Here is a 10,954-nt window from a genome sequence, read left to right on the forward strand (position 1 = left end):
ACAATACACGCTCGTCTTCCGCAGGTTTGTGTGCATCGTCAGACATTTATTTTGAAAATGACATTTATATTGCCAATGCCACCATTGTGTCTGCATTGTTCTGTTTCACCAAACGGCGAAGAAGACAAGCCGCTTCCTTCTTCTCCAGGGGGCTGCGTCAATGTTGACGTCAGGCGGAGAATCTCCCACTTTGAAGGTGGAACAAGGAGCATCCATGCACAGCTTGTGGGGACAACTGTGGCAAACAATGCAGAGTATGTCCAATGAAAGGACTAACCCCCCACCCCCCCCCAATAACCCCTTCTCACAATGTAAACGACAGCTCCATCACATCCACATTTATTCAACATGGGCCACACTTGGTGATCATGAGGACACCGCCTATGCTATCTTCAGGCTGGGTTTCCCCCTCCAGCAGACCCACCTACAGGCTCAGGTGTGATGATGCAGAGCTCCACAAAGAGGTGGAGGGCTGCAGACCCCCCCCCCCCCCCCCCGCACAGGGCAGAATGCTGAAACGCGTAGTAACGGAGCGCCGCTTGGCCGACTGATGATGCTATTTTTAACTCCCATCCTCAACATGCCTGCCGCTGCGGCTTTCTCTGCTCAAGGTGGCCTACTACTGTACACAGAGCCAGTGCATATACTGAATGGTTAACATGCATGCATGCAATCACAAGTAGGATCAGGAAAGGAGCACCCATACAAAGCATGTGGCAAAATATTAGATTTGGATGCTGAGGTACAAAAACTTTGGAGCTTCAAGTCTAGTTTTTATGTTGGTGTGAATTGTACTTAAAGGATTCCATGCAACATTTCTTTGTTGAAGTGGTGTTTAAGTGTACACCTGGTTGAGAATAGATGTAAATATGTTACTTCATACAAACCTGACTGTTGACTAATATGCGCATGTCAATAAATCACAATAGCTTTGAAATGTTCCAAATTTTCAAAGATTCCAAAAGTGAAATTAAATTCCAGGCTAGACTCAAAAGATACCCTCATCTTGTCCTTCCAAATCTCCTTGTAACAGCACATAGAATCATAACTAAAAAATGTCATAACATGGAACATTATTACATTTTGATGGTTATAGCATATACAGCCAACACAATGGATATTGTAAGGCACTCGAATCGGTAAGTGAACTGAGCTAAGCTCATCCATTCATTTTCTATACCACTTATCCTCACGAGGGGCTCACGTGCTGGAGCCTATCCCAGCTGGACTGGTCACCAGCCAATCCCAGAGCACATATAGAAAAACAACCATTCACACTCATTCATACCTATGGACAATTTGGAGTCACTAGTTAATATAACTTTTGGAATGTGGGAAGAAACTGGAGTACCCGGAGAAAACCCACGCATGCACGCGAGAACCTGCAAACTCCACACAGAGATGGCCGAGGGTGGAATCGAACTGGGGTCTCCTAGCTGTGCGGCCTGCACAATAACCACTCGCTCACTGTGCAGCCCTGAACTGAACACATTAAATTACAAAACACAAGCAGCAATTAAAAATTAGTGTGGGTGATAGAAAACACACAAGCGCGCAGGGAGAACATGCCAAACTCCACATGGAGATGCCCAAGTGGAGATTACTCTCGTGTGTGTTGCTGTAAATGTGTTCTAGTCTCTAGAGAGTTGAGTGGTTGGTGGACAGGAAGTGACGTCAGGGGTTCAGAGTTGAGGGATTACTGTATTCTTATATATTTATATGCACCATATTTTCATACCTATCAGTCTTTCACCCTCAAAGGTCCAAGAGCTGAGAGTAGTAATGTCACTTTGGAACTGTCCGTGGTTTTGAAGTACACCGTATGAAGATGACTTACAGTACATTAAAGCTGATGTTCTTTGTTACAAAAACAAATAGTTTTTGTAAATTTTATAGATTTTTTTTAATATTGAACCTCAGCCTGCTGCTCGGTCGAGTGGTGAGCATGCAGGCCTCACAGCTAGGAGACTGGAGTTCAATTCCCTCCCTCGGCCATCTCTGTGTGGAGTTTGCATGTTCTCCCCGTGCATGCGTGGGTTTTCTCCGGGCACTCCGGTTTCTTCCCACATTCCAAAAACATGCTAGGTTAATTGGCGGCTCCAAATTGTCCATAGGTATGAATGTGAGTGTGAATGGTTGTTTGTCTATATGTGCCCTGTGATTGGCTGGCCACAAGAAACAAAACCCCATTAAACCATAAAAAACATTTTTTTAAACTGGCACACTGTTGTATTATATCATATTTTATAAGCATATTTCTTATGCTTTATGACCTCAGAGGCACAGCCTAATGTTGCAATGGACTGTCCTTGGTGCTGAAGTCTTTTAACACAGCTATGGGCTGTCTCAGAATACTTACACTGCATTTTTATGGAGGAAAAATGGCCCTTTGTTAATGTGCATATGCTCAATTTGTTTTTGAGTACTACAAGTGTACTGTACAGAAAAACTACAATCTGATTTGATTGATTTTAAAACATATTTTTGAAGAGATACCCTGTTTTTTGATGCAAAACATTTGGAGTTCTACTCACACAGTGGGAAGTTTCTCCTCCTGGTTGTTATGTAATGTTTTACTGAATGAAGCAATGCACTCGTGTCATGCTCATGTTTTGCCTCAAATCAGGTCCAGCACTGTTTTGCTGCAGCAACTATAAAAAGTCACTATCACTCAATTACGTAATATCTTGCAGCAACATCCGTTACTATACTCAGCAGTGGGGAGCTAAAAATACATGTTCACATATGAAATGATGCATTGGAACACAACAATGATCATCAAAAAGTTCAGCACTGAAATGAATGCCAAACTTTTCCCAGTGGCCTTAAAGCAAAGTTTGGCCATGACATCAAGGTCCTTTTCATAAATGTACAAAGGAACAATGGCAAAAAAAAGAATTAATGGACCAAATAAGAAGTTATCAAATTGCTTTCTTGCCAATTACTGAGAAAGCAAAACTTCATTTTCATGCCGTGTTGGCTATGCAGCAATCCGTCTCACATCAAACATACTCAATTTGTGTAGCATTCCCCGCTACACAGCATGTGGAACATATGCACCCGTCTATTAAGTGCACATTTAATAAAAGGTAACACAAGTTGAGCACAAGAACAATGTGACTGAGCCTCTCCTGCAGTGAATATACTACCAGTCTGAAAACACTCAATGGGTGCAGAGCCTCACACGCTCATTCAATGCAGTGGCTCTGTGCTGTGCCAAGTCACATGCCTATTACATAACATGGCTCCTACTGCTGGGCTCAACGTCCCTGACAAATCCATGCACGCTTTGCTGCACACGAGCTATTTATATACTGCAGCTAAGATAGGGCTGCTCAAAAATATAACTCTCTTCAATTATTCATTGAGAAACATTTCTTAGGAGAGTTGGCACAGAGTTCTGTTGGACAAGAATAGACCAAGGGACTAACAATAAATAATGTACATTAGCAATGCAGGAGTCTGTTTGCCCTCGCTGGCTTCAAATCTGAATGGCAAGGGTGGGGAACATGTCGCTGCATATTTCAACCTGCATGCATGGCAATTGTATTTATAGCCCAGTGTGCATACGCGTCAGCCACTCGCCAACCACACTGTTCTTTTACAGGATTCTAAAAATAGCAGGCCGCGCCGTGCTTGTACCATTTTTAGGCCTTATGATTTAAGGGGGTGGGGGCTAGGGGGTGTAGCATGAAAGAAACAAATGCACTTTCACACTTATGTTGTGAATGACTTCCATCTAAGATGATTCATTCAACTCAAAGCATCAGGGTCTGGTTTTGAAAGCTTTTTAAGTAGACGGTCCCCTGCCAGGACTTCTTGACTTTATTGTAGCATGAATAGAAGGTGTCCTAAGAGATCGATTGATCAGCATGAGGATTTGACTGCTCTCTGACACAGCACCGAGTTGAATTTATAAAATGAATATACATTCAGATGTGATATAGGTGATTGCATGAAGGTAATGAAAAATATTGGTTGCAATCCTGTGTACGCTGCAATGAAATAAAACCCTGCAATAATTTACATGTTCCACTGTTGGATCTTAAGGCGGTTGCAAAAAGCGCTTCAACTGGTTTTAAACATTTTGATCAGGAGTGTATATGAACACACGGTAGATACAAGCTTTTTGTGAGGGCTTAAGTTTCAGGTACCACCAGTGAAAACACACACATAATTGATTCACTGGCTCAGTCACACCCCTCCAAACACTCCAAATTGCCTGATTTCAAATCAACATTTGCAATAAAAGTGATATAAGTTTCACTTTTTGCAACTACGATGAGTTCAAGGACCGCTGTGAATGCAGCAACCTGTGTATCTACTAGAATACTGTATGATTTTAGAGTTTTTTCGTTATCATTTTACATTGTGTCTTATTGGTCTACTTTTCCAGTTTTGCTGTTTTTGTATATTTGTACAGTGTGGACCACACATGGCTCCTTTGAACACCACTGAGCTAGGGGCTTGTTGTGGATTAATTGGCCTCTGCGTGTCATTGTGACATATAAGGATTGTATTCCCCAGAAAGCCAACGACTGTAAGACTGCAAAAATAGCAATCGTGGTGGCAAGTTGCATCACTGAATAAGTAGGAAACATGTACTTTTATTCTAAGGTCTTAAGGAGTCTTTCTGGCGTGAGGAAGGTGACATCAAAAGTCTATGTAGGATGTGAGAAATATGTTATGTACTATGTTCGGAAGTCAGTATGTAAGTGTTGATTATATAGCTTAAATGAGGTCTGAGGTCGGGCAGTCGAGAAGCATCACTCTGTTACAGTGGAACTGTCCTTGGTGCTAGAGATGGTGTATTGCAAAACACCCTTGTGAGAATGTGTGCAGCTCACAAAATTTAAATTTGAAAAGATTTCTCATTTCTCAAAAAATGTCTCCTGGGACGATTATAAATTAATCAATTAATCAACAGGTTAATGAAACAAATTTGATAATTTACTGGCCTTTTGTTTGTTTTTCTCGTCTCCTCACCTCCATAGGGGCAAGAAACGATGAACTGTGTGCATTGGTTTCACTTCAGCACATTTGTTTCATAGAACAAGGGAATGAATGGAGTGAGCCCTTTTGTCAGTCATAAGTCTCTTTGTCTCGGTGGATGTAGGCTGGGCAGGTGGCATATACACAAACACAATGCAGATGTATGTAACGCAACAGGAATGAAATGAGAAGATTGTCATGCAGTGTATATTTTTAAAATCTTTCTTTCATTTTCTGTATATTGAATTTGGTTTTTGAGGGTGTAAACAGGACCAGTCCAGGGTGTGCCCCGCCTCTTGTTCCAAAGTCAGCTGGGATAGGCTCCAGCATACCCTCGCGACCCTAGTGAGGATAAGTGCTGTAGAAAATGGATGGATGGATGGAGGGTGTACACAGGCAACTAGTCCAGGGTGTAACCCCGCCTCTTCTTCCAAAGTCAGCTGGGATAGGCTCCAGCATACCCATGACCATAGTCAGGATGAGCAGTATAGAAAATGGATGAATGAGTGGAGAATGTAAACAAATTAAAAGCATTAATATACCGTCCTGTCATTTCAGGACTTAGTGGTGCAATTAGTGGCAGTGATTTATTTTTTTTTTACGAATGCATACACTGACTTGACTTGAATAGAACACATTGGTGATACGCCTTCCTGTTAAAGGGGCAAACTGAGGACACAAAATAGTAGAGCTGATAGTACTGCATGACATTCACAATTTTCAAGGTGCATCCTTGAAAATGTGCTAAAAGTGTCTTGTGGACCTTGGGTTATTTTGAACTATCTTGGACATTGAAATGTTCCTTCAGCAGGTTTCAGTGACGCAGACTCCTCGGCTTGCAGCCAAGTGCAATGGTTTATTACTGTAAGGGGGCCAAGCTAGTGGAGACAATTAGCTTATTTAAGGAAAACTGCAGTTTTGGGGGAATTTTGGCGACAATCCTTTTTTGAAACGTGACATATTTCTTTCCCTTTTCTGTGCATTCTAAAGAGAGAAAATGAGTGAGCTTATTCCTCTGGAAGAAGTCCTTTGTCAGGCGGATGTTGTGAATCGCTGCGTTGTCATAAGGAATGCCACCAAAATCTCCTTATAGCTAACCACCATTTGACGCCCCAGCACAACCTGAGGCTCCATTGTTCCATTGAAGTTGGTTTCCAGTTCCAGGGCAACAGGATCTTTGACAAAAACAATGTAAAATGTCAACCTGACAGGCACGATTCAGGGAGGCTGAAGGTGTCAACCTGCAAAAAGAAAAGGCGGGTCCATACTTCTGATAAATGAAAACTACTATGACCCCAACAAAATAGTTCGGCCAGTGCGGAAGTAGAGGAGCATCTGCTTTAATGTGTTTCACTATTTTTGTTTGTCAGAAGGCTGCACGATGGCCAAGTAGTTAGTACGCAGGCCTCACAACTAGGAGACCGGAGTTCAATTCCACCCTCGGCCATCTCTGTGTGGAGTTTGCATGTTCTCCCCGTGCATGCGTGGGTTTTCTCCGGGTACTCCGGTTTCCTCCCACATTCCAAAAACATGCTAGGTTAATTGGTGACTCCAAATTGTCCGTAGGTATGAATGTGAGTGTGAATGGTTGAGCTGGTCATGACTGTGTATGTTTCATCATGTTGACAAATAAAGATTTAAGAAAGCCAAAGGTGGATTTATTTCTTACAATAATTGTAAAATTAAATGGTAATCGTAAAAAAATTTGGAACCAGATAAGGAATATGTTACGTAACCACCCAAAAGAACAAAACGCCCGAGAAATAAAAATAAATGATCAAATAACAAATAATATTCCAAATGTAGCAGAGGCATTGAAGTTTATTGATTTTGTGGCTGAAATAGCGAGATGGTCTGAACCTGTGGAAACTAAACACCCTTTCAAACAGCTTTCAGTTTACCAAATATCACAGAATCAGCGGTACCGCACATTATTAATTCACTGAGACGTGAAGATATTTTTGGTATGGACACGGTGATGCTCATCGTCACACAGCCCATCTCCAAAATGATGAATCTTTTCATTTCACAAAAAAATGTTCCTAAGCATGTGGAAACCCACTCATTCTATGGCCAACTATAGACTCATCAACAGATTGCCCATACCGTCCAAGATTTCAGAGAAGGTGGTAGCAGAACAATTCATCATATCATCTGGGAAAATATGGTGAAATTATCAAATCTATGCTTCATCTCTAAAATCATGACCAGTTTATCATCTCCCCTCTTCAACATCAGAACAGCTGTTCACAGCAGATCTAGATGCACTAAGAGGAGGGATTGCATTATTCCATTGAGAAAATTGTACTTGGAGAGCTTTCTCAACATGAGCTGCGACTGCAGAACCTTATGGCGATAGCCATTAGAAATCAAAACACATATTACATATTAAAAGTTCGATTATGAATTTTATACATAATTTTTGTAAATTGGATTAGGACGAGGGACAACAGACAAAAAAAATAGGCTCGTCTCAATTTTCCCCCAAAAAACATCTTGATGATCCCCAAGACCTTTGGGGAAAAAAGTTGTACTTTTTGGAAGGTATCTGTCCCATTACACATAAGTAACCTCGCATTTTAGGAATAAAATATGGTGGTGGTAGTGCGATGGTCTGTGTCTGTCTTGCTGCTTCAGGACATGGAAGATTTGCTGTGATAAATGGAACCATGAATTCTGTTGTCCACCAAAAAAATCCTGTGGGACTTTTAATTACGCCATATGATGCATACACACACAGGGCAGCCCTTTGGTGCAGGCCTATGTTTAATTGCACAATCTACACAATACCATCATTACACACACAGGCGGGGCGGGCTGGACCGGAGAGCCTTCTGCCAACCCGCGCGATTGGCCTGCTGGCTGCTGGGGCACGGCGGCTCGCTCAGGGTGCCCTGGGCTGCGGGATGTTTTGGTCTGGTCTGCCTCACCTTCCTGGGTCATTTGGAACCAGCTGACGCTGGGGCTTGCCCTTGGGGCGCGGTTGGCAGTACCTCCCTTGGTCTGTCCTGGATCGCCGGCACCTCCGTGCCCTTGGAGGGGCGTTCAGTGGTCTCTGGGCATGCTGCTGGTGGCCTGAAGTCTGCGGTGGTGGCTTGGGGTTGCTGCACTGTGGTGGCTGCTGCGGGGACCGGGCTGTGTGTTGGGATGGGGCCTGATCTTGCTCGTGGGGATGGGGGCCTGGGTGGCGTGTGGGGGGCATGCGCCTTGGGTGTCTGCTACCACTGGTCTCTATGCTCTGCTGCATCGCTTTTCCTTGTCTTTGCCCTTCCCCGGTCTGTCTTAGGGCTTGTCGGGGATGGTTCTCCAGTACGTGGGTGGTGCGCTGCTGGTTCTGGGGAGGGGGGTTCGGGCCTCCCGGTGGATGGTGAGGTCCGTTGGCGGCCTAGCGCTGGTCTTGACCCTTCGGCTCTGGTGCTTGGCCTCCCCGTGGCTTGGAGCTGTGGCACTTTCTCTCCGGGGGTGAGCTGCCCGGCGGGTGTCGGGGGGCGCGGTGAGGTGCTTGCTCGCCTTGCTGCTCACCCCCTCTGCTTGCTCATGTGTGGGCCTCCCCCCCTCGCCCGCTCCTTTGTCTGCCTCACTGCTGTAGCCCCGACGCCGGGGTTAAGGGGGAACTGGGGTGCTATCCCTTGGCGGTCCGTGTCTCCCTGGGCTCTGGACCTGGTTGTGGGTCTGGGACCCCTGGGTCCCCCGCCCTGTAACACCCTGGATGCTCCACCCAGGAACGTCCACGGTGTGTGTTTGCGTGTGTGTGTATTGAGTGGATGGGGTGTGCGCGTGTGTCTGAGTCATTTGTATGTATTTATTGTTTTAAATACTTATTATTAGTTTTATTATGGTTATATGTATATATATATATATATACATATATATATATATATATATATATATGTGTGTGTATATGAATAGCTATATAGATATATGGGGGGTGGGCTCTGCGGGGGTCTGGCGCTGGGTGTTCCATCTCTGCTGCCTGGTCCTTCATGGGGTAGTGGGTCTGGGCCTCTTCTGTCCCGGCCGGTGTGGACCTGTGTCGGTGGTCGGACCTGGGGTTACCTGGGGTGGGCCGGGTTCCACTTCCTGGCGGTGTGTGGGGGGCGGAGGGGTGGCGCCTCCGGCCATGGGCGAGGTCCCTCCCAGTTGGCCCTTCTGCCCTAGAGGGGTATGGTCTCCCGCCGGTCTCGGGGGTGTGGCTCTCCTCCGGCCTGCTGGCGCCCTGTTGCTGGTTGGGATTGCTCCTCCATGGCCCCTTGCTGGTCTCCTTGGGGGCGGGTTTTGGGGAGTCGGCCCTGGCTTTGCCCGCACCTCGGGAGGTTCCTCTCCTTTTATCATTCTCAGTGACAATTACACATTCACACACATATACGTATGAATATGCACACCAACAGAAGTACACACCTCCATATGGGCACTCACAGCACATGGGTGCTTCTCTACACAATCTACTATCTTATCCTTGATGTCTTTATGCTATTGGTATGCTATTATTACAGTAATAATGATGTCAAGCAGTGAGATTTGAATTACTGTAACTGTATGGCTGTAATTCTGTTCACTATCATGGTTCATGGCTTCATTGTTACTATTGCCACTGGTAAGTTTGACTGTTTCATTTCAGTGATATCATCTCCATTGTGACCCTTAGCCATCATTGACATTTAACTCATGCAGTTCTGTTTGTCACTGTTGTTGTGATGGGAATTGTTGTTGCTGCTGTTTTTGTCTCTCTCTCTCTCACTACTGCCCCCCGACCCCAGTTTCTCTTCTACGTCTTGTCGGTGTTTGTTCTTGCTCCGGTCTCAAATTCTCATAACAAAAACATCAAATAACAGCAAATAAAATTTCATAGTACAGGAAACTTGTAGCTTACACCTTTCCTGACACAGAGCAAATCTGTTTAGCATGTAAGGGCATTTATATCAACAATACTATCTGCCCCAATGGCTGGACCGGACACACAAAAAAAATAAAATCCTGTGGGAGAATGTCCGGCCTTCTGTTCGTGCCCTCAAGCTGAAACAGACTTGTTCTGCAGCAGGATAATGATCCTAAACACACCAGAAAGTCCTCTGAATGGCTTAAGAAAAACAACTTTGGAGTGGCCTAGTCAAAGTCTTGACCTAAATCCTATACAGATGCTGTGGCATGACCTTAAAAAGGCTTCACGCTTCATGCTGGAAACCCCTCCAATGTGGCCGCATTACAATTCCGCAAAGATGAGTGAGTTTTTCTCCCTTAATAAAAAGTTTCGTTTAAAAACTGTATTTTGTGTTCAGTTGTGCTGTATGTTAAAATTACAAAGGTTAATTGGCAACTCCAAATTGTCCATATGTGAGTGTGAATGGTTGTTTGTCTATATGTGCCCTGTGATTGGCTGGCCACCAGTCCAGAGTGTATCCCGCCTCTCGCCTGAAGACAGCTGGGATAGACTCCAGCACGCCCGCGGCTCTCGTTAGGATAAGCGGTAGAAAATGAATGATCTGAAAACATGCCCCCCCTCCACTGTATATGCAACTATCACAATATTAACCTTATATGATTTATCAATACCTTTTTTAAATAATAATTATTATTATTAAAATATAGGTGCTATAAACTTCAATTCAATGTATTTATATAGTGGCAAACAGCAGCTATCTCATAGCACTTTAGTACATATGGCCACGTTCATAAATGAAAACAAAGAATCCTCTGAAACCCCACATGACCAAGGGGGGGTAAGGGGGGAAAAAAAACTCCCTCTGGGGAAGAAAGCGTGACCAGAACCCAGGCTTTGTGGGGCAGCCTTCTGTCTCGACCGGTTGGGTTGAAATAACAAAACAGAGTAGAGGGATAGTTGGTAGACCAAGCCAGAAATAACACTGTAACACTGACACTGTATCAGTGTCTCTGATACATACTCTAACATATCAGGTCTCAGTTCTAGAAAGAAAAGAGGTACGTTTTGAGTAAATACCCTTAA

The sequence above is a fragment of the Doryrhamphus excisus genome, linkage group LG13 (assembly GCF_037039965.1).
Source record: "Doryrhamphus excisus strain RoL-2023G ecotype Guam linkage group LG13, RoL_Dexc_Guam_v1.1, whole genome shotgun sequence".
In the NCBI taxonomy this organism is placed as follows: domain Eukaryota; kingdom Metazoa; phylum Chordata; class Actinopteri; order Syngnathiformes; family Syngnathidae; genus Doryrhamphus; species Doryrhamphus excisus.